The sequence below is a fragment of the Heloderma suspectum genome, chromosome 12, assembly GCF_057233095.1.
Source record: "Heloderma suspectum isolate Gila_16-S chromosome 12, 16-S_ref, whole genome shotgun sequence".
Lineage (NCBI taxonomy): Eukaryota > Metazoa > Chordata > Lepidosauria > Squamata > Helodermatidae > Heloderma > Heloderma suspectum.
The window spans coordinates 1,707,276-1,729,480 of NC_139469.1; positions in this window are offsets into that span (position 1 = coordinate 1,707,276).

A 22,205-nucleotide genomic window follows, 5' to 3' on the forward strand; every position below is an offset into this window, starting at 1 on the left:
GAATTGTTGTCGATCACAAGCTGAATATGAGCCAACAATGTGATGTGGCTGCAAAAAAGGCCAATGCTCTTTTGGGCTGCGTTAATAGAAGCATAGCTTCCAAATCCCGGGAAGTACTAGTTCCCCTCTACTCAGCACTGGTTAGGCCTGACCTGGAGTACTGTGTCCAGTTCTGGGCACCACACTTTAAGAAGGATGCAGGCAAACTGGAGAGGGTTCAGAGGAGGGCAACAAAGATGATCAGGGGACTGGAAACAAAGCCCTATGAGGAGAGGCTGAAAGAACTGGGCATGTTTAGCCTTGAGAAGACTGAGGGGAGATATGATAGCACTCTTCAAGTACTTGAAAGGTTGTCCCAGAGAAGAAGGCCAGGATCTCTTCTTGATCATCCCAGAGCGCAGGACACGGAATAATGGGCTCAAGTTACAGGAAGCCAGATTCCGGCTGAACATCAGGAAAAACTTCCTGACTGTAAGAGCAATACGGCAATGGAACCAATTACCTGGGGAGGTGGTGGGCTCTCCCACACTGGAGGCCTTCAAGATGAGGCTGGACAGCCACCTGTCAGGGATGCTCTGACTTGGATTCCTGCACCGAGCAGGGGGTTGGACTCGATGGCCTTGTGGGCCCCTTCCAACCCTACTATTCTATGATTCTATGATTCTATAGAATCATAGAATAGTAGGGCTGGAAGGGGCCTACAAGGCCATCGAGTCCAACCCCTGCTCATTGCAGGAATCCAAGTCAGAGCATCCCCGACAGATGGCTGTCCAGCCTCACCTTGAATGTCTCCAGCGTGGGAAAGCCCACTACTTCCCTAAGTTTTGGTTAAATACAATGGTGTGTCAGGCATTTTGCTGCATCAACAAAAGGCCGTTGCCATCAATGGTGAAGATGTACGAAGATTTTTTTTTTAATGCAGTACAGTGGGCCATACTTCCTGGAAAGTGTGTGTAGGGTTGCGCTCCCAGAAATTGTAGGCATGCTCATTTGGGAGTAAGCCCCTTTGAACGGAATGAAACCTACTTCTGCGTATACCTACATAAGATTGGGCTGCATGCCATTCTTCTTGGCCTGCAACAGTCCAGGCAAAGTTCAGCATTTAAGCAGCCCGCTCCTTAGCATGCTTGCTTGGGAGTCGGCTGCGTTCAGTGGGGTTTGCTCTCGGACTGGTTGAGCAAAGAGGGCTGGGCCTGCAAAACAGACTTCCGCGCGCGGAAGAGCTGCATGCAGCCTTTCAAAAACAGGCCCAGTAGCCAGAAGCAAAACTCTCTAGTAAGCAACCCCAAGGTTTCTCCACCTGTTGAGCAAGCGAGCCGCGGCCAGAGAGGAGGTTGTGCCTGGGGAGGGAGCAGAGGACACTGGCCTGTATTCCAAGGAGACAAGTTCGGGCAGCATCCTCGGGTGTGAAGCAGATGGCAAACCCTTTCCCAGTCATCTTGCAATAAAATCCACCCGCTCCAACCTGGGGCAGACGACAGGCTGTGTGGCAGGTGGGTTATCTGGAAAACCAGCAGAGGCCCTTTCCTGGGCTCTGAAATGCAGAAGCTCAACCTTCCCCTACCTGGTTCCCCCAGATGTTTTAGTTTACATCTCCCATCATCCCTGACCATTGGCTGTGCTGGCTGCGGCTGATAGGAGTTGTAGTCCCAAATATCTGGAGGGCACCAGGTTGGGGAAGGCTGTCCCAGATTCTGTTACTTGGCCAGCCCTCCCATAAAGCAGGGCGAGGCACTTGCATCAGGCAGTGGAGCAGGGACTTGTGCAGCTCCCACAGCCGCTGTCTCGCCGTCTCCAGCGGGTGCTCTGGAGAGCTCCGTCCACTCTCTTGCCATGGCATTTGTGGCAGGGAGAGAGCGGCCAGTGTGGCTCTCTGGAGCAGCTGCCCACCCTGTTTCCCTTGCCAATGCCATGTGATCCCCTTCCCCTTATGTTTGCTGCCACAGCATCATCACACGTTGTCTCCCACCTCAGGCCATAAGAGAGCTTGAGCCAGGCCTGTTCTGTTATTCTCCGTGGGTCCCTTCCTCTTACTTCGGTGATCACTCCATTGCACCCTTCCTTCCTCCCCCTGCCCTGCACCTACCAGTTCCCCCCTCATGGCTACTTCAAGATTCTTCCTTTTCCATAAATCTCCCAAACAAAACTACATACAAAAAATGCCCCCCCCCCCCCGGGACAGCCCCATCAGCTGGCTTTCTTCACTAAGAGCACAACTAAAGGGATGATTCATGAACTGCAACCAGGCCTTGGCCCTTGTGGTTTTGTAAAGTCGTTTTTTTCATTATCTTGAATTGCTTAATGGAAAAGGCGGGGGATTCTCTGGTGGGGTCCAGGAGGCAGGGAGCAGCTTCACAGGACCAGGGAAATGGGCTTGGCATTCCTTTTTATTTCTGAGCCAGTAGCCAGAATCTTTTGCGTAATGCTGGGGTTTTAATTTTTTTTAAAATCACCCAAGAAATTTTATTTTGTTTTGAAATACTTAACAAAATAAAGGCAACAAAAAGAACATACATAATAAATCAAAAGCACTACAGAAACAAAAGAATTCACCGAAACATAATTCTTATAGCAGGATCCAATGTTATCCCTACATAGAGCAGACCCATTGAAATGATGGAAGTTATTTGTCACTAACTTAAGTGACATTCATTTCAATAGATCTACCCTATCTAAGACTAGTGTATAGCTGATATGCTTATGGAACTTCCTCAGTAAAACACACTTAAGTGTGAGCTCAATACCTAATGTAAGAGTACAAACACAATTTAAACAGCGCATAAAAGAAGGCTGTGTGAATGCGTGCCCTTCTGTGTGCATTGGTCAGAACAAATAGAGGCAACCGGGCCTGGCTGGAATTTGATCGAAAGTTTGCAGACACGGGAACATAAATATTTCAGCCCAGGAAATGAAGGGAAGCCACGGCGCATGACCTCTGCCTTGACACCGGGGCTCCTGGCGTGCTACGCTTGCGGGGCACAGCGGTGCGCGGCCGCAGCCCCCCAAATGCTGCGCGCGCGCGCGCCCGGCCTCGCTGGCTTGCTTTGGAGGCTTCCAGGCACGCGCCACGCGCGGCCTCGCAGCTGCGCAAGGGCGCTGCGGGGCGCCTTCGAGCAGCTCCCGCTTCACCTCTGCCGATCGCCCGCGGCAGCGCCTTCTCTCCTGCGCGTGCACGGAGCTGCGCGACCGGCGCGCGCGCGCGCGGCCCTAGGCCTGCTCGGCCGGAGCGCGCGCGGAGGGCCAGCGCGCGTCCGCGCCGCCTCCTCCTTCCCGCCGCCACGCTGGCGGGCCGGCGCGAGAGGCAGGCGGCCGAGCGGGCCGCCGCGGCGGGGGGGAGGCGCCCGTCGGGGGTTCTCGCCGTGGGCCCTCGCCAGCGGCCCCGCCGCGCCTCCGCCGGGCGCCGGCCCTGCGCTGCTGCGGGGCCCGCCCCCGGGGCGCCCATCCGTCCGCGGCGCCGTCTGCGGACGCCGGGGGCCGGCGGGGCGGGGGCCGTCGCGACGCGGGCCCGCTGCCCGGAGCGCCGGCCGGGCGAAGGGCCGGCGACGACTGCGGCGGGAGGGCGCCCGGCTCCCCGGCCTCCCCGCTGCCCCAGCGGAGTCACGGCCGGGCTCCCGAGCCGGCGGCCGCCGCAGCCCCCTGCGGACGCGCTCCGCCGAGCCGGCCCGGCGCCGGAGGGCTGCGCCGCAGGCGCCGGCCGCCGGGGCCCCGCGGAGCAGCGGCGGCGCCCGGCTGAGGGCTGCCGTGCCGCCCTTCGGCTGCTGGAGCCGGCGGGCGCGGGAGAGCCCGACGCGGCTGGGCGGCAGTGCCGCGACGCCGGCCGAGGCCTCCGGGCCCGCGCGCCCGCCTCGCTGCCCGCGCCTCGCCCCAGCCCGCCTGTACCGGCGCGGCGCGGCGCGGCGCGGCAGAGGCGAGCCCGCGGGGAAGACTGCGGGCTCCGCGGCGCGGTTGCCGCGGCGCGGGCAGGGCAGGCCGCGCTCGCCGGGCGCTCGCCCGGCCCCTCCCGCCGGAAGAGCCCTGATGCCGGCTCAGGCCCGGGGCCGCCTGGTCCCGCGCTCTGTTCGCGCAGCGGCCGGCCCGATGCGCGGGAACCCCCGAGCGACTGGGGTTCACAGGCAGACCGCCTCTGGCGGCGCAGGCAGCATGGGGCCGTCGGGACTAGCAGCCGCTGATCGTCTTCTCCACCAGGAATTGTTCTGTGAAATTTATTTTCCTCTTCCCTCCTCATCCAGTTTTCGCTTTCTGCTGTGTCTTACAGATTGTTCGCCCGCAGGCTGGGACTGCCGTGTTTGTTTCTGATCTCTGTCTAAACGCCCATGGCTGCCCTGGGGGCCTGTTCAGCCGAAGAGCAAGGGCAAAAATGTTCATAATACACAAATCAGCTGAAAACAAAACCCTAATAGGCAGATTTTCAGCAGAAATATGCAGCTTGCTGCTGGGAAAACAGAATCCAAATTGTGCCTCGTGTACATGCCTAGTCTGGTGGTACAGTGCACAGAATCTGAACATGCCACCAACTTGGGTGGCTTTAAAAGAAGATTCCGCAAGGCTGCTAGGCATGATGGCTGTATGCAACCTCCAGTATCAGAAGCAGTATGCTGGGGAACATGGGCGGGGGGGTGCTGTTGCAGTCATGCCCTGCTTGTGGGTTCCTAGTCAACAGCTGGTTGGCCACTGTGTGAACAGAATGTTGGACTAGATGGACCCTCGGTCTGATCCAGCAGGGCTCTTCTTATGTTTTAAGTTTGCCATAAAAATATGTCCTCAGTGGAGACAGCTTGGATCCATTAGATCGTATTGTGTTTCTGCATCCGCAACTGAGCTCTTTGCTTTCAAGTTCAGAGCTGCAGGGGTCTGCTGAAAGATAAGAGATGCCCTGCTGCTAGTTCACAAGGGCCACCACTCAGTGACGTAATGCTAGCCCTTTGGGGGATTTCCTAATGGCCAGCAACAGATTGCAGAGGGACTCAGCGCTCTGGGCATCATCCTTAGCCTCCTTTAACTCTGATGGATTGGAGGTATTTTTTGTTTTTGTTTTGAAAGTTTGGAATATTCTGCCAGAGAACGGGCCCCATTCATTTCAAGGATGGCCCCTCTTATGAATTCAGGGCCAGAAAACAGGAAGGCATTACATGCAGGCGTGGGTCTCCATCTCTCAGCCTAACCTACCTCGCAGGGTTGCTGTGTAGATTATGCCATTCTGAGCCTTTGGGTGGGATAAAATGTAATAAATAAATCATATTCCCTGGTTTAAAAAAAAACACCAGCACATACATTCTGAGCAGAAGTTGTAACGGGTGGTGGATAATTCAGTGTGCTTACTGTCACACTTCTGTAGCATCTGGTCTGGCAGAACCATTTACAGCACTTTCAGTGGACTTAAACTTGAGGTTTATTGACCCTCTGATGTGCCCCTGGGAAATAATTGTGGAGGTTGCCACCAATGCTCGACAAACTGCCCTTAAAAATGCCCCCAACATGCCATCTGCCTTCTTATCGCTTGCTTTAGAAACCACAAGACAGACACACAGACGGAAGGCCGTAATAAGTCTGTGTTGACACAGGAAAAGGAAACAAAGATCTTCATCATTCCCTCAGCTGACTCTGTCTTTCAACTGCAGAGTGAGAAGTCATTGCCCCATGAGTCAGAGTTCCCTCATGCCTGCCTGGGTCTTAAGATCCTCTGGAGAGGCCCATTTTTGATGCAGCCACCTTCAGAGGCGTGTTTGGTGGAGACCTGGGAGAGGGCCTTTTTGGTGACCGCTCCCAGGCTGTGGAACTCCCTGCCAAAGGAGGAACTCCCTCCCTCTTTGCTGTCCATCCGGCAGGCAAAGACTGCTTTAGTCAAGAAGGCCTTTGGCCTGTAAGTGGTCTGTGGGTTGGGTGCTGTTTTTATTCTGCAAGTGTTATATTTTTATTGTATTTTTATGTGTTCTATTGTTTTAATCTGTTTTAAATTGTAAGCCAACTTGAGTGCCATTTTTTATAAATCAAACGATTCAAATAAGCAATGATAATGGGCTACTTTTTCACTAATTTACATTTACACATTTAGTCCTCAAGAACACTTATGTACTGAGTTAGTTTTATCTCATATCCTATAACATGGGTGGAGGACTGCAGCCTTCCTGATGTTGAACTCCAACTCCCATCATCCCTGACTATTGGCCATGCTGGTGGGGGTGGGAATTCAATGTCTGGATGCCAACAGGCTCCCCGCTCCTGTCTTATAAAATCTGAAAGGGGAGCAGCAGTATCCCCCCCCCCCCAGTCCCGGATTGTTGTGACGTGCAATCCCAGGACTCTAGGCTGTTTAGGGTTAAAAACCCAGAGGTTTAACCCATGGTTTGTTGTTGGGTTAAAACTCTGAATTGTTTAACTCTAGACAACCCAGAATGCCGGGTTCTCACGTCATGGGTGTTCCTGGGTTGTTTCAGAACACAGATGCAAAGTGCAAACCGTGTGCAGGCAGGACACGGCTCTTTCCCTCACTCCTGGGCAGCCTCGCCCAGGAATTGGCCTTGTGTGCAAACCAGGCCCGTTTCCCAGTCCAGCCCCCTATTGTCTTCCCTGGCTGCTAGCGACTCTGGCGGAGGGAGAGGAGGCTTCCCTTGTCGTCATCTGCCTCTTTCAGCTAGAGCCAGTGGAGGCTGGTGGCGCTGATGTCAGTGGGGCGGTGAATCCACTCTGGGTTTCAGTCAGAAGTCTAAAGGAGCTCTCCGAGGTGCTCTTGACTGGTTCTAACTGGAACCCGGAGCAGATTCACTTCCCCACTGACATCGGCGCCACCAGCCTCCACTGGCTAGAGCAGATGGCTGAGGCTGCGACCTCTGCCATGCCGTGCCGGAGCTCCAACACACAGCAACGCGGCGGGGGGGTGCTCCTCAGCCCAAAAGGCTCCTGGCATGGCTTACGTGTGGTCCATTGACCAAGGCAGGCCCAGCCTGCAGGCCCACCATCTAAAAAGACGTGACATACAAGGAAAAAGGGACGGGGCGGGAAGAGCGGGGAAAGTCATTCTTTCAGCGGGACTGGTGGACTTGCCCTCCTCTCACCTCCCTCAGCACAGCCTGCTGGGATGGCTGGTGGTGGTGACAGTTGAGGGAGGAGGACCAAAGCTTTTTTATTTTAGGTGCTTGCGGCTAAGTTCTATGTAATACATTTCATATTCTTAAAGTGACAACGTTTCGTGTGGGTAAGTCACTTCCCCCAAAAAGGCTTTGACACCTCCACAACCTACTTTCTCCCCATTTGCCTTCAAAATCTCTGGAAATTTGGAAATCAAAGGAGGGCACAGTGCTCTCCTGCAGCAGAGACCAAATGCCCTTCTTGAGCAAGACCGGGCTGTACCATCCAACGCTATCCACACTTGCTGCACCATTCAGCCTTCATCTCTCCACAGCATGGCCAACATGGGTGGGGGGTGGAGGGGGGAAACGCCATTTGGCTTTAGCAGGTCGGATATCCGTCAGCTGTGCCTGGAACCATGAAACAGCTCAGAAAAAAGGACGCTAGCATGCAGGTCAGGAAGATTTGGGTTCAAGTCCTGGCTGATCCTAGCAAGCTTTCCACTTCTGCTTCACTTACCAGTCTTTGCATTTGCCAAGGTTGTGGCCCTGAATTTCAAGGCATGTTATTTAGGTAAATAGGCACACCTGGAACTTGCGTATTCTCCTGTACACAATTGCAACATCTGACTCAGACTTCAGAACAAGATAAAGAGTGGAGAAGAAATAAGACCCACCCTTCGCCCCCAGTCCCGTTCTTTTCAGCAAACCAATTATGGGAGGCATTGCTCTGAGGATGACCACGTGGGTCCTTGATTGCTTGTGCGAAATGCAAAGGCCAGCACAGTAACAAATCAGTGAAAAATCAGACTTAACGGGGGCAATTAACTTGCTGGCTGGAACCAAGAGATGCAGGCCTGGCCCAAATTTAGAAAGGCCTCCGTGCGTGGCTGCCATGCCGCCAGAAACAGATGCAGAAGGACAGGGAAAAGCAGCAGAAGAAAGCCGCTCGCAATCAAGAGGCCAAGGTGGCTTTTGGAGAGCCTGCCAAAACAGCAGGGCAAAGACTACAAAAACGCTGCCTCTGAGCATCAAATGGCATGTGCTTGTTTTCTCATTTGAATTTGCACTGAAGCTGGTGGGTAGCAATAGGCTGAAGACCAGGCTAAAATAGGGAATGCAAATCCGTTTTAAGACAGCCAAATGGTCATAACAGATGCTAAGCACCACCTCCAGCCGCCTTGCTCAGCCACCAACATCAGGTCCAAATGGAAAGGTTGACAAAGTGCATCTGTAAAAAGATGGCTTGCTTGAAAGGCAGGAGCTGTGTGAGTGAGGGTGCTGAAAGGTGCACAGCTGTCTCTTAGTGACAGTTTTGGAAGGAGAAGGAGGACACAGGGTGGCTCAAGAGGGGCAGATCTGCCAGGAAAGGACAAAGGCAGCCATCCAGGACCTTGAACAGAAGAGAAGGCCACTCCAGAGGGCAGAACAGCGATGTTCCCCTGCTGACCCAGCCCTGTCCAAAGACGATCTCCAGGTGGTTTACAAGACTTAAAACAGTAGCATGAAACACGCAATTGCAAAAATTAACCGCGTCTACTGTGTGAGCCGCCCTGAGAACTGTCTATTATAGGGCAGCATATAAAAGATCAAACAACCAAAAATAGACTAAAATAATGGGAGGGAACCTCTTCAGTGAAAATGGGAAGGGGTGAACTCGGAGATGGGGGCAAGACTGGCGCCATAGCCTGGCCATTTTCTCCTCCTTTCTCCAAACTGGACCACTTTGCGGGGGGGGGGGGTGCAGTGCCGGCTCCAGGTTTCTGAGGGCCTCTGGGCAAGACACCCGTGATAGGCCCCCTCCCTCAGAGTCCACCTTCTCACTGCCAAGCCCTCGCCCTCACCCAGCCACTCTCGCTCCCCCTCCTCTTCCCCCTCATGGCTCCCCCTGGTCGTGGCTCCTCCTCGGCGCCTGCCACAGTGAGAGGCAGATGAACAGGCCCACTGTGAGGATGAAGTCCAGGGGCTCTTGTCTGTGGGCCCCTGCTGGGGCGTGGGCCCTTGGCAGGTGCCCCACCATGCCTGCCTTTGGCACTGGCCCTGGGCTGGTGCAAGCAGACCCTTTTCTCTGGCGTGGGATCTGTCCTCAGGGGATTCCTTGAAGGCTCCCAGAGGTGCCTTCGATGCCCCCCTTCAGCTCTCGTGGAGACCAGTCTCTTCGTTCCCACCTTTCTTAGCATCCTGAGGTTTGCTTCAGAAGGAGGCAAAATCTCATGCTACTGCCCAGTCATAGGGTGGCCCTGGGTCCTTTTACAGAGGACTGTCCAAGTCTGGCTTGAAGATACAGAGCCACCAGAAGGAAGAGCTAAAGGGCCTTGAAGGTGCCCACCCACAGCTGGACAGCAGACGGAGCTGGGCACATCGTCTGCCACATGATGGTAAGATGTGCTGTATTGCTACTTGAAGTATAATAGTAATGCCTAAATTTTCATCTAGAGATATAAACTAGCACATGGAAATTTATTGGCCTATGCAAGTTTTATGCAAAGATGTATCCTCTTTTGGGGTGATTCATAAGCAGCCCCCCTATCAACAGACAAAGCTGGGAATGGATGGTGGCCAGGGGTATTCAAGCCCTCCGTCACAAGGCAGCAGTCAGCTCCCCCCGCCCCCACAATCGTGCCCTAGGAGGCGCTGATGGTCCCAGTTGCCACGTGGCCCTTCTGGCCCCCGGGCAGAGCGTGGCATGGCTCAAACCTGTGCACTGCACCCTCCACACATGAGAGCCCTTATTAAGGGCCTCTGCATGTTTAGACAGAAAAAAGTCCAACAACTCCCAGTATTCCCCATTCTGCATGGCTGGCTGGGGAATGCTGGGAGCCGTGGGACTTGTTTTCTGTCTAAACATGCATAGGGTTGCACCCGAGACCACTTAAAAGGAAACCACAGAGCGCACAGAATCAGGCATCCTAGTCTGCGCAAGCTGCCCTGGACCTATAGAAGGGTCAGTCATGGGGGATTTGTTTATTTCCTTATCCATTTCTGCTTTGCTTTCCGGGATCACCACTTGCAGCAGCGGCCGGCACCTTCTCTGCTTGGACAGGCCTGGACTGGGCTCTCCTGTTCAGATCGTCTAAGGGAAATAGGGATGTCAGAGAATTCCGCCACGGATCTCGGTGAATCCCCGAACTCCGTGGCGGAACGGCCTGCCCCCCCGCCCCCCCGCAGATCCCCCCTGGGATGAGACTCACCTGGGGCGGATCTTCCAGGCTCTGGCGGCGGCGGCTGGTCTTCTGACCGGCTGCCACCGCCACCGCCATTTCCAGGCTTGTGTAAAAAAAAAAAAAAGACGTGATAGGCTAGGTAAATCTTTACGTAGCCTATCATGGTTGGGTGGGTTTAAAAAAAAAACAAAACCACATACGCAAATGGCAGTGGCTACGGCCGCTGCCATTTGCGTTCCTTCTTTTTACCGTCTTAATCTACGTAAATATTTATGTAGACTATGACGGCGAAAATAAAGGGGAACACAAATAGCGTAGCGGGCTCTATTTGCGTCCCCTTTTGATTCACCGTTTTAGCTTACATAAAGATTTACATAGGCTAAAATGGTGGAATGAAAAAGGGACGCAAATAGCGCCCACTACGCTATTTGCGTTCCCCTTTATTTTCACCGTCATAGTCTATGTAAATATTTATGTAGATTAAGACGGCCAAAAAGAAGGAACGCAAATGGCGGCGGCCATAGCCGCCACCATTTGCGTATGCAGTTTTTTTTGTTTTGTTTTGTATACCCAGAGCCCTCCACGGCTGGAAATCCGGTTGCGGATGGCTCTGGCCTGGCCGGGCCGGGCCTGGCCGGCTGCTCCGCAGAGCTGCTGCGGAGCACAGCTGGCCATTGGAGGATTCCAGGGGGAGGAACAGAGCACCTCCCCCCCCCCCGGCCAGGATTCCAGGGGGAGGGACGGAACGCCTCCTCCCCCCACCATCAACATAATCCGCGAAAGGTAAGTCATTTTCGTACATCCCTAAGGGAAGTGAAAGCTGGCAGAAGCAGAAATCATTTTCCAGGTTTAACTTGTGTGTTTTCTCTTGGAAGGCAATGTCTGAACAGCCCAGATCCAAAGGGATCCCATTAAATACATCCCCCTACTCCCATGAAGAACAGGGTGACACACCGCAGGAGGCTCTGGGTGAGAAACAGGCCAGGCGGCTTCCTGTCAAAAGGCGGCGGCAGCGTCTCCTGGGGAACAAACTGTGACAGGTTTACAAAGACCCTTAATGTCTCCGGCTTGGTGGAAGAGTGCTAACTTGCCCACAATGAGAGCAGGAAAGGGAAGCCTCTTTTGAAGCTCTCTGCAGCTCCTTCTCTGAAATCCAGCTCTTGGTGCCTCACGTCTCTCCTCTGGGCAAGAAAGGGTGACAGCACTGGGCCCTTCCTTCCTTCCTTCCTTCCTTCCTTTCCTTCCTTCCAACCTCGGGCTAGTTTGTGGGAAAATAAGAAGAGTCATTCTGGATGGGCTCATTTATTATTGCATTATGTATTGATAGCATTTTTTAAAAATCCCACCCTTCAGCCCCAAAGGCTCCCAGAGTGGCTTACAAAGATAAGATATCCCTTCCGGCAGGCTCGCAGTCTAAGAGAGAAGGCACAAAAGGAAAGGGAATTGGCAGGCAGAAGGGGAGAAAGCAAACCCAGGCACCAGACTCTGAGCAGCAAAGTGCAGCAAGTCCTGGAGCTGGATCCCCTAAACACCGCGGGAGGGCGGCGGCTTCCTCTGAGGTTCTCAGCGGCGGCATTGGGAGCAGGGGGGCAGGAGGGGCTCTCAGCTGCAGCTGCATCCAGGCGTGATGGGAGGCGCCCGACTGCAGTGACAGTGATCTCAGCTAGTGCAGCCATCTCCAACCTGGTGCCTTCCAGATGTTTTGGAGTACAGTTCCCATCACCCCCGAGCAATGACTGTTGGGTTGTGGAAGGCCGACCGAGTGGGTCCATCTGTTCCTGCAGTGTCCTGTGTCATGCAGTGGCCTGATGGAACTGGGAAACTCAAGCAGGACAAGCTCCTGTCTTTTGTCCCCAGTCACCTGTATTCAGAGGGAGGCTGCCTCAACAAGAGGGCCGTAGCTCAGTGGCAGAGGCCCCGCTTGGCACACAGAAGGGCCCTGGTTCGATCCCCGGCATCTTCAACAGCGCAGAGCTAAGCTGTGGAGTTCGCTACCACAAGATGTAGCGATGGCCACCAATTTGGATGGCTTTAAACAGGGGTTGGATAAGCTCCTGGAGGAGAAGGCTATCCGTGGCTACTAGCCCTGGTGGCTACATGCTAACTCCAGTACCAGAGGCAGTGTGCCTATGTGACCAGCTTCTGGGGAACCTGGGCAGGAGGGTGCTTTTGCATCCCAGTCCTGCTTGTGGGTTTCCCTGGGCAGCTGGCTGGTCACTGTGGGAACAGAATGCTGGACTAGCTGGACCCTTGGTCTGCTCAAGCAGGGCTCTTCTGACGTTCTTATCTCCAGGTAGGGCTGGAAAAACTCCTGCCTCAGACCCTGGAGAGCGCTGCTGCCAGTCAGCGTCGACAATACTGGGCTATTTGGACCCAGGGTGTGTTTCACTCAGGAAAGGCAGTTTCCATGTTCCTGTGTTGTTCCTATGAGCGTGATCCACTCCAAACTGGGTGCGTGTGGAGGATGTTAGGGATACAGGACGCCATGGCCATCCAGCAGCCACCCTGGAGCGTATCGCAGAAAACCCAGGTTTTCTGAGACTGCTTGAAGTCTGATTCTTTCCCTCGAGTTGGGTTCTCCCCAGTGCAGTTGCTGAGCCCCCCAATCCCTGCATTGACCTCGGGTATGCTAGCCCTGGCCAGGGGGGTGCCTTTCACTGTGCCCCAGTCAAAGGGTATTTCCTGTGTGTTTCCCATCCCTGCACAAACCCATTAGTGTCTCCTCAGAAGTAACTCCCATTGAGGTCAATGAGGCTTGCCCTCTGAATGCCCACAGACTTTGCAGAGATCCACTCAATTGACATGGCACAGTTTAAAGCCCTAAGTGCAGCAAAGCGCGATCTTGAGGCTCTGATTCTCCTTTGCTTGGTTTATTGCCTTAGGAAGAAACCGCTTCCACCCATCGCTAGAGAGATGCTACGGCTTAAAATGGGGGCTGGTTTCCATCTTTCTGTTCTCCCCCTCCCTCTTTCCCAGCACAAGCATATGTGTGTCTACTCAGAAGTAACTCCTATTGTGCTCAATGAGGCTTGCTCCTGAAATGCAGGTGCATCTGGACCTTCAGGGGAAAGGAGAAAGGGGGCGAGGGGGGGGAGCCTCTCTTACTGGTTGAGCAGCCCCTGCCAGCCAGATGACGTTCACTCCAGCCCCCAGCCCCACCCGAACGTATGTTCTGTGAAGCGATTTTTACTGGTGCGGAGCATTCCTTTGAGGAGCCCTTGCATGGACCAAATAGCAGCAAAGCTGATTCCTTTTTAAAAATCTGGTACTCCATTCGCTTCTCCATCTGTTGTTGTGGAAACACGGCCTTTGTCCATGAGAGGATTTTGAGATTTTTACTTTGCAAACAGTAGCTCCTCATGGGCTTAAAGATATATTTGATTTATATAAGTTTCTGTAAAATGTTAGATAGTGTCTGTTTCCTCCAGCAAATGACTGTTTCTCTAAGTAGAATGTTAGTTTCTAAGGGAGCAGTGACTGCAGCTGAGATACATTAAGCTAAGTTGGGAGGAGCTGTCCTTGGGCTGTGGAAAGAGAGTGGATTTTGAGGCAACTTGTTTGAGGTAATGAGCAACAAAAACAGCAATAAAAACCAACAACAAACCCAACATTAAAACAGCAACGACAGCAGTCACATCAAGAGAAGGCCAGAGTGCAATAATATGTTCTCAAGGCCCTCTTAAAAGCCTGCAATGATCGAGTATGGTGCGCCCCCAATGGCAACTTATTCCAGAGGTGTGGGAGGCCACTGCAGAGAAGGCCCTCTGTCATGTGGTCACCCACCTAACTGCTCTCATAGGTGGGCAACTGAGAAGGGCCTCTCCTGCTGATCTTAAAGAGCAGGCAGGCTGATGCAGGTGAACGTGGTCCTTCAGGTAATTTGGTTCCAAACCATCTAAGGCTTTAAAGGTCAAACCAGGACTTTATAGCACTCCTGGACCCTTGCAAGGTCCATGACAGACAGTTATAGAACAGGTGAAGATGGCAATACTTGGGGTCACTGCTGGCTGCACCACTGGAGCTGCTGGATTGGGTGTGCTCTGGGTGTGTGTGTGTGTGTACCTTTTCTCCCATATCCACACCTTGGAGAGATCCTTTAGAGTTCTGAAAGATTCACTGCCCCACTGACATTGGAGGCACCAGCCTCCACTGGTTCCTCACACCTACAGGTTTGCTGCTCTGCAATGGGTGAAGCGGCATGCAAGCAGAGGAGCAATTTTCAGGTTGACTGGGGAAAATACCAGGGTGGAAATTTGCTTGTGTAGCTGATTCTGTGTTCTTTCCAGCAAAACCTTGCCATATGCAGGAATTCTTTGTGCGTGTCACAGATGTGCGTGTTGTGATGTGCACAAAGGAGCTGGGTCAGGTGTTGTCTTTCCAACGCTGCAGCTTCTTCTGTCGTCAAAGTGAGCCCACATTGGGTCTTTGAGGAAGCGCAGGGTTCCCCAGGCACCCTAAATATTAGGGCCTAAAAGGAGAAGGAAAAGAGGTCCCACACCCTGTTTTCGTGCCGCTGCTGCTACCATCATGAAATCAAGGATCTGAAAAACCTTGGCGAGGCATAAAGCAAATGAGCGGCAGGCAGATGCCAGTCAGGCAGGGCTGCAATTAGCCCTCCTTTGTTGCATTGAGAGGAAGGAAGCATTCTGCAGCAATTGGTTCTCCTGGAGCAAAAGCAAGCTTCACAGGAACTGCCCTTCCATTCATCTGTTTAATGGGGTGTTCTACCCAAAGATTTCTGCTTGAAATATTTTATCATTTCCCTTGAAGGAAACTGGGAGAGGAGAGGGGGAAACAAAAATGCAACAACATTTCTGACTGTTTCTATCGTTCAAGCTGTGCCGAAATGAAAGCCAAGTAGAATTTAACAGCTCTGGAAAACTGTGGCCACAATCATGTTTCCTGTTAGATGAGAAGCGAAGGGTGCATGGCTGCAAAACAACTCAGCTTTATACGGAAAGGTGCTTCACTCAGGGCACAACTAGATGAGACGGGAGCAGATCTGAGACTCGGATTGGATCTCCCACGTTTTTTAAAGTAAGGTAAATGCAACCGTGCGTGTGTGTGCGTGTGCGTGTGCATGTGTTTCACAGATTGCAGCTGTGGCACCATAGAGGGAGGATTAACTCTTCTCTCCAGAACCATTTTTCTAATTGGAATACCGCCCTCCTGGAGCTCCTTTTTACATATCTCTGCCAACTGGAGATTCAGGATGGACAAAGCAAATTAAGTACAACGTGTAATTAATTTATGGAATTTACCGCCACATGTTGTGGCTTAGATGGTTTTTAAGGGAGATGAGACACATCTGTGGGGGAGGAAGAGGAAAAGGAAGAGGTCACTCACTGGCTCTTTGACACCCATGATACGTTTGTGGAATCCCCATGTTCAGTGGCAGCCAAAGAATGCCAGTAGCTGGCGAGCAACAGTGTGGAAGGACTATTCCCTTTTTTATGCCCTGCTTTTGGTCTTCCTAGAGGTCATCCATCTGGCCCCTCTGACTGGAGAAGGACTTTTGGACTGACCCAGGTTCAGGAATCTTCTTTATTTATTTCATCAATTTATATATCATGGAGAGCGCAATCCTATGGGGATAGGCGGCCGCCTCCAGACTTGGAGGCGACCACCTATCCAATGCAGGGCAAGAGACGCATGGAGGGGATTGTCCCCTCCGCACTTCAGCTGCCCTGCATTTGCGGCTGGACAGCCGATTTTGGCTGTCTAGCTGCAGGAAGGTGGAGTGGGAGAAGTGGCTGCTGGATGACACATAGGACGTGTCATACCGGCATTTCCACCTTCCCTGCCCCGGAACGTCCCCCGGGATGCCCCATTTTTGCCGCTCTGTGCTCCTCTTCCGAGCGTGGAGCTGCTCCGAGCTGCCTGCGAGGCAGCGGGGGGGGGGGGGGAGAAGGTTGGTTCTTCCAGAATCAAGCTCGGAGTGCAGGCTGCAAGGTCGGTTCTCAGAAACCAATGTATCCTATGGCTGTCTAGCCGCTGATTAGCGGCCACAGGATCGCTCCCTTACTCCGTCTGAAGATATCTCTTAGCAGTTCACAAAGTCAGAGATTAAAATAGACCCCCGCACAAACGTTCATCAGTTGAAACGTTCAAAACCAAAGCTAAGAGCACAATGACCGGGAAGCAAGCTGTCTGGGCAGTGCCGTTCTTTGGGGAAGGCCCAGGCAAAGGGATGGGTCTTTCACAGGTGCATGACACGTGCCGTACTTGGTGCCTCCTGAATACTGGGGGGGGGGACATTCCCCAAAGCGGGTGCCGCCACGGAGAAGGCTCCCTTCCAGGTTGCCACCAGATGGCCATCTTCAGGTTGCAGGACAACCACATGCGGCTGTTCTTAATGGAACCTGCTGATTGGGACAGGCAGCAGATGGGGCTACTGGCTTCCTGTCTTGCTTCTGGGCTTCATGGGCTGGCCACTGGGCATCGGAGGAGGCCTGGCCAGGTGGGTCGCTGCTCTGACCCAGCAGGGCTCTTCTGACGCTCCTAACTGAGGGTAACACCCAGGCATCTGATGAAGTCCACCCAAACTCAGGCCCGAACAAACCTGTTTGCCTCCAAGCTGCCTCACAACAGACTCAGCTCCAGAATTTGTTCCTTTCCCTGCTTGAATTGGGCTCTGAGGCCAGGTAGACTTTCCTGGTCATCCCCAGCGCTGTCCAAAGGAAAACGTGGAGCCAGGTGAGCAAGAAGGTGAAAACTGCCCTCTCTCCACTCCAGCGCCACCACCCTGGCTAACAGAGAAGTGAGGGGCTAAATCCCACTTGCCTCACTCACGGGACTTATCAGAGAGATCAGTTGAGTCTCGGATGTCAGTGGATTTGACCTTACTCAGCTGCCCGGAGCCAGGCCTCTCCGCACCGGCACCAGCAAAGGATACCTTGTGACCCGCAGATGCGACCTTCTCCACGCTGCACGGCAGGCAATTTCAGCTTTGCCCTGGAACAGCCTTCCCCAACCTGGTGTCCTCCAGATGTGTGGGACTACATCTCCTACTGGCCAGGCTGGCTGGGGTGGTGGGTGTTGTAGTCTCACACATCTAGAGGACTCTGGGTTGGGGAAGGCTGCCCTGAAATATCACCACTGTTAATAACCTTATGAAACATTGTCCCTCACTTCCTGCTGCCTCCATACAGTAGGGTTTTACAGCCATTTATGGGGTCTGTGTCCTTCCAGGTTTCAAGATGCTGGGCTCTGTCCATGCAGGACTTTTTGTGTCATCCAAGCTTGCAAGACCCTCTAATAGCCATAACATCTGTATAATGCACCTTTGGATTTCTATAACCAATTATTTCCCCACCCACAGCCTTAAAAAAAAGAAAAGAATGGAAACACCCTCCTAACTAACAAGGGACAAAGCAAAACGTTCCTTTTTTATTTAAGGACTCGCCGCTGGTGAGAAATGCCAGCTTTGCAATCCCCATCGCCAACGAAGCCTTTGTGTTCTTCTCCTCCCCCTGGGAAAACCTCCAGAGCCTCTTCTCATCTGAACAAGCGGCGGCTCTGGGGCCCCCTTGAAAGCATCGCCCAGCAAGGTAAGTGAGGATTTATCATGATGTGCACGATGCCTGAGAGGTGCCAATTTGAGTCCTTTGCAGCAGGATGAAAGTCATATCTCTGGGTTCTCCCATATATCATGCGGGGGCTCTCCCCGCTCCTCGAGGATTGCTTGCTGGGGCAGTGGGGCTGTGGGGGGAGTTGATGGCAAGGTAAAGGGAGAAGGCCTGGAGCCTGAATGGAGAGTCTGCATCAGGGTCCAGCAGCCTGGGCAGGGATACAGGAAGTCTCATGTGCCACTGCTGAAGAAGCAAGGGTCCTGCAAGGGTAACATCCATTTGGAGCACAAGACGTACTGCCCAATCCTACACGTCTTTACCCAGAAGTAAATTCTAAGTTCCATGGGACTTACTTTGACCCAGTAAAGATTATGGCAAATTCCAGACATGCTGACATTTTTTTTTAGAAAAACATTTTCCATTTTTGACACCAGGGGACTCTGCAAAAGACCTCTGAAAGCAGCAGCTCTGTACCTGCGTGTTAAGGTTCCTTTTGGTCCTCGGGCCTCTGTAAAGTGCATTTTGCCCTTGTCTGTTAGGAAAATATTTGTTAATGTCGCTTGCTTGCAAGTGAACACAAGCTGCTGTTCATGTCTCCTTCGATGTGTTTTGTTCTAACCGCACTGGCGGGCAGAGCGGGGAGGGGAGTAAAAGTTTTCTGGCAGGCCGCAGCCAAAGGGTGCCCAGGCAGCTCCGTGTTCCAAGGGCGCAGCTCTGCGGGTGCGTCTTCGGGAGCAGCCTCCCCGCGCCCCGGCCAAGCGCTGCGGAGGGGCGCTCCGGGGCCCTTTGTCGGGCAGCGCGGGGCGGCGGCGGCGCTGCCCGGGGCTCTCGCAGGTGCCGGAGCCAGACTGCGCTGAGGCGCTGCCGCGCAGCGGGGATGAGCGGGACGCGCTCGCGATGCTTCGGCGCCACTGGTTGCGGCGGGAACGGCGCTCCGCTGACTTGGTCTGGAGCTCCGCGCGGAGGCCGGGGGCGGGCCGGGCCGGGCCGGGCCAGGCCTCCCAGGGCCCGCGGCGGACCCTCGGCAGCGGGGCTGGGGCTGCCTGCCGGGAGGGCGGCGGGCAAGGCTCGGTGCGGCTGGCGGATGCCCAGCGGTGGTGGAGCCATCAGGCTCTGGGGCGGGAGCTCCAAGGGCGCCGGGGCAGCAGACGGCGCCGTCCCCTGAGAACGCGCGAAGCCGCCGTGCTGCGCGGAGCCCGCCCGTCGGTCTGTCCCGCCCGGTGTGGCCTACTCCAGGCGTTTCGGACAACAGCTCCCGGCCCTCCTGACCAGCGGCCCTGCTGGCTGGGGCTGATGGGAACTGAAGTCCAGACATCCGGAGGGCACCAGGCTGGGGAAGGGTGGTCTACTCCAGCGGGCGGAAGCTCTCCGGGGTCTCTCCAGCAGAGAGGGGAAGGGGCTCTGGCACCCTTGCGGCTCGAGAGCCTTTCAGATGGTGATGCCAGCTTGAACCCGGGCATCTTCTGCAGGCAACGCGTTCAGGGCTCTGCCACTGAGTTATGGGCCTTCTTTCAGTGCTTCATTAGACGTCATTTTGAAACTTTCAGGATTCAATTGCAACTCGCAGCCCTCCTTTGAATTTACCACACAGGTTTCTAAAGAGAACTAAGGCTCCTGCGCCATTTGTAACAGTTGCCCGACATGCAGGAATGGAGCAGGTGATGCTTTTCTTCACGTCCAGCTCAAATGCTGGTGCAGGAGCCCTTCCGACAGTAAAGCTGGCAACACTTGATGGCACCAGAGGTCCTTGGCCTAGTTTAGCGAATGAATCTCAAACTGCGCAGAGAAGCGAGCGCTCTTTGTTTCTGTTTTTTGCAAATAAGAAATCAATTTGCAAAGAGAGGATGACTTCTAATTTCAAATGCATGACTCTGCTGTGAAGGTGGGGGGGGGGCTGGCTGACTGCTGAAACATGCGCCCCCTCAGGAGAAAGCTACCAGGGAAGAAGAGGTTTCGCAAGCAACATGTCTACAAATGGGTTTAAAAGAGATTTATTTCTACCACTTGCAGATTATGCTGATGAAGCAGGAAGATGGCTTAAGGTGCGCTTGACAGAGAACAGATGTGCCATGCGCCTGTTGGATTCTTATGGTTTATGGTTTGAAAACCAAGGGGTTTTTCAAAAGCCGTCCTTGCTGGGTACAGAGGCCTGCTGTTCAAAGTGGGGGTGGGGAGGGAAAAGGGGGAATAGTGGAGGTGGGTGGCTCCGATGTCAGTGGGGTCATAAATCAGAACCAGCCAGAACTCTGAAGGAGCTCTCCAGGGCGCCAACGCCTTTAGAGTTCTGACTGAAACGTGGAGCAGATTCACAGCCCCACTGACATCGGAGCCACAGCCACTGCTGAGAGGGAATCCTTCTAGGTGCCAGCAAGGCCTTGGGCCCCCCTCTGGAGTTTGGCCATCACCTTCTCGGAAGGCAAGGGGTGGGTGGGAGAGATTCAGGAAGCAACCACGGCAGCTACTCTGGCAAATTATGTTGCACGTGTTCTGTGGCAAATGTTGCAAATTTGGAAGACTCTTTGCTGTCTCTTTCAGCCTTTTCATTTGCATGACGATGTCCAGAACATTCTTAAAAGTAAAATGAGGGCCCTTAAGGAAGAAGAAGGCAAGAAGAACTGGAAACAAGGACTGCAGATGCAGACTCCCTGGCGAAGGAGGATCCACCTCCTCTGTCATCGTTGGATGCTGGGGCAGCTGTCAAGAGGCTCACAGCTGGGCTGAGCCAGAACAAGGACCTTGGAGATGGCAGGGGGCTCTGGAAAAGCAGCACTTGGGCCTGGTCTCGACTCTCATTAGCCATTTCTCATTTTTCTTGGTTTGAAGCCACACAATTCATTCCTAGCCAGAGACGTGGCAGGTTTTGCTCTTTGCTTTCCAGCAGCTAATGCAGCTAAGGGCTGATTTGGTGTCCGACAGGATTTCACTGCTCCAGCCTGCAGAGCCGGCCCTGTCCTTGGGCAGAGTGAGGTGGAGGCCTCCAGCAGCCGATGCTGGCTGGCTGGCTGAGAGCCAAGTTGGGCGGGGCAGGCAACCTGCCCTGCAGCCCCTAAGCAGGCCTGCCGCCTTCAGGCGCACAGGAGAATGCGGCCCCCTCGCCAGCGTCGATGTGAGATTCCTCTGTGCATGGAACTGGGGTGGGTGGGAGACCTGCTTTGTTGTCCTTTGCCTCAGGCAGCAGAAGGGCCTGGGCCAGCCCTGGCGTCTTGATGCCTGTGCATGTCAAGGGTGGGGGCACAAACTCCACAGAGACCTGTTGCTTCTGTGATGTCGGCAGGCGTGCACAAAAGCTGCTTTGGTGGTGATCACTCCATCCCAGCTCCTGCCCTAGTCCCTGCCTGACACTGTGGTCAACCCAGAATTCACTTGTGGGATTCACTGCCGCAAGGGTGGGTCATCTATATGCTACCCTTCGATTAATAAACTCCCAGGGTGGCTTATGGCCATAAAAAGAGGCAAAGAGGACTAGAAAAATTCATGGATGACCCACAGAGATGAGCCATTTTAGCTAAGCACAACTTTGGAAGTAAAGCATGTGGATCCTGCCCTCCAGGAATGGAAGTGTACTCAATGGCAAAACAAACCTGAGGTCCTCAGGGAATGACTGTGTCCCCCAAAGTATGCTGTTAATGGGGTATCAAGAGTCTTTGTCCTAATCTTACTTTTGTGTTCACTGATGTGCACTTTCAAAGCCCTGCTTTTTTGTCCCACAGACATTAATGCACACAATATTGATTGCATAAACCATGCTGTGGATTGACAGATGGTAAAGTCTGTCAGGGTGTAATATTATCCTGGCAGATCGGGTGTCCAGCATACTCTCAGACGTACAAACAAACAAGCAAAAGACCCTTCCCCTACAAATGCAAGCATCCAGTTGAGTTCACCTGGAGTAAGCGCTGTAGGACTGCCACCCTAAATATTTGTCCTGGCAAGTTTAACTTAATCAGTTTGCATGCTCTGAGATACTCATGCCAAAGAAATACCTCTGGGCAATGTTGATGAGCTTATCATCCATCCTGCTGCTGCAGCAAAGCTAATAAGGAGCCCGAGACTGGCATCAAATTTGTTTGAGAGGCTCAGTTGCTGCCTTATTATATTCTCCAGATCCTTGGAACTGCCTTGATACAAGTTGCCATGGCTGTGGCTTGCACGTTGAAGATGCTGAATTGTGCCGAATTGTGAGAGCGGCTGAGCCCCTGGTGCTTCGCTTGCTGGCAAAGTGGGATAATGGTGCGCTGTGGAGTGGGGGTGCAGCACAGACCCAACCAATAGACATGTCCAACAGTTTCCACACTTTTGTCCTCTGGGCCGCCCCTTCCATGACTTGTTTGCCAAGGAGGCCATGTGGATTTGCTGCAGAGACCTTGTGCATTACAGAGCAGTCTGGGAAGGGTGGAAATGTGGAA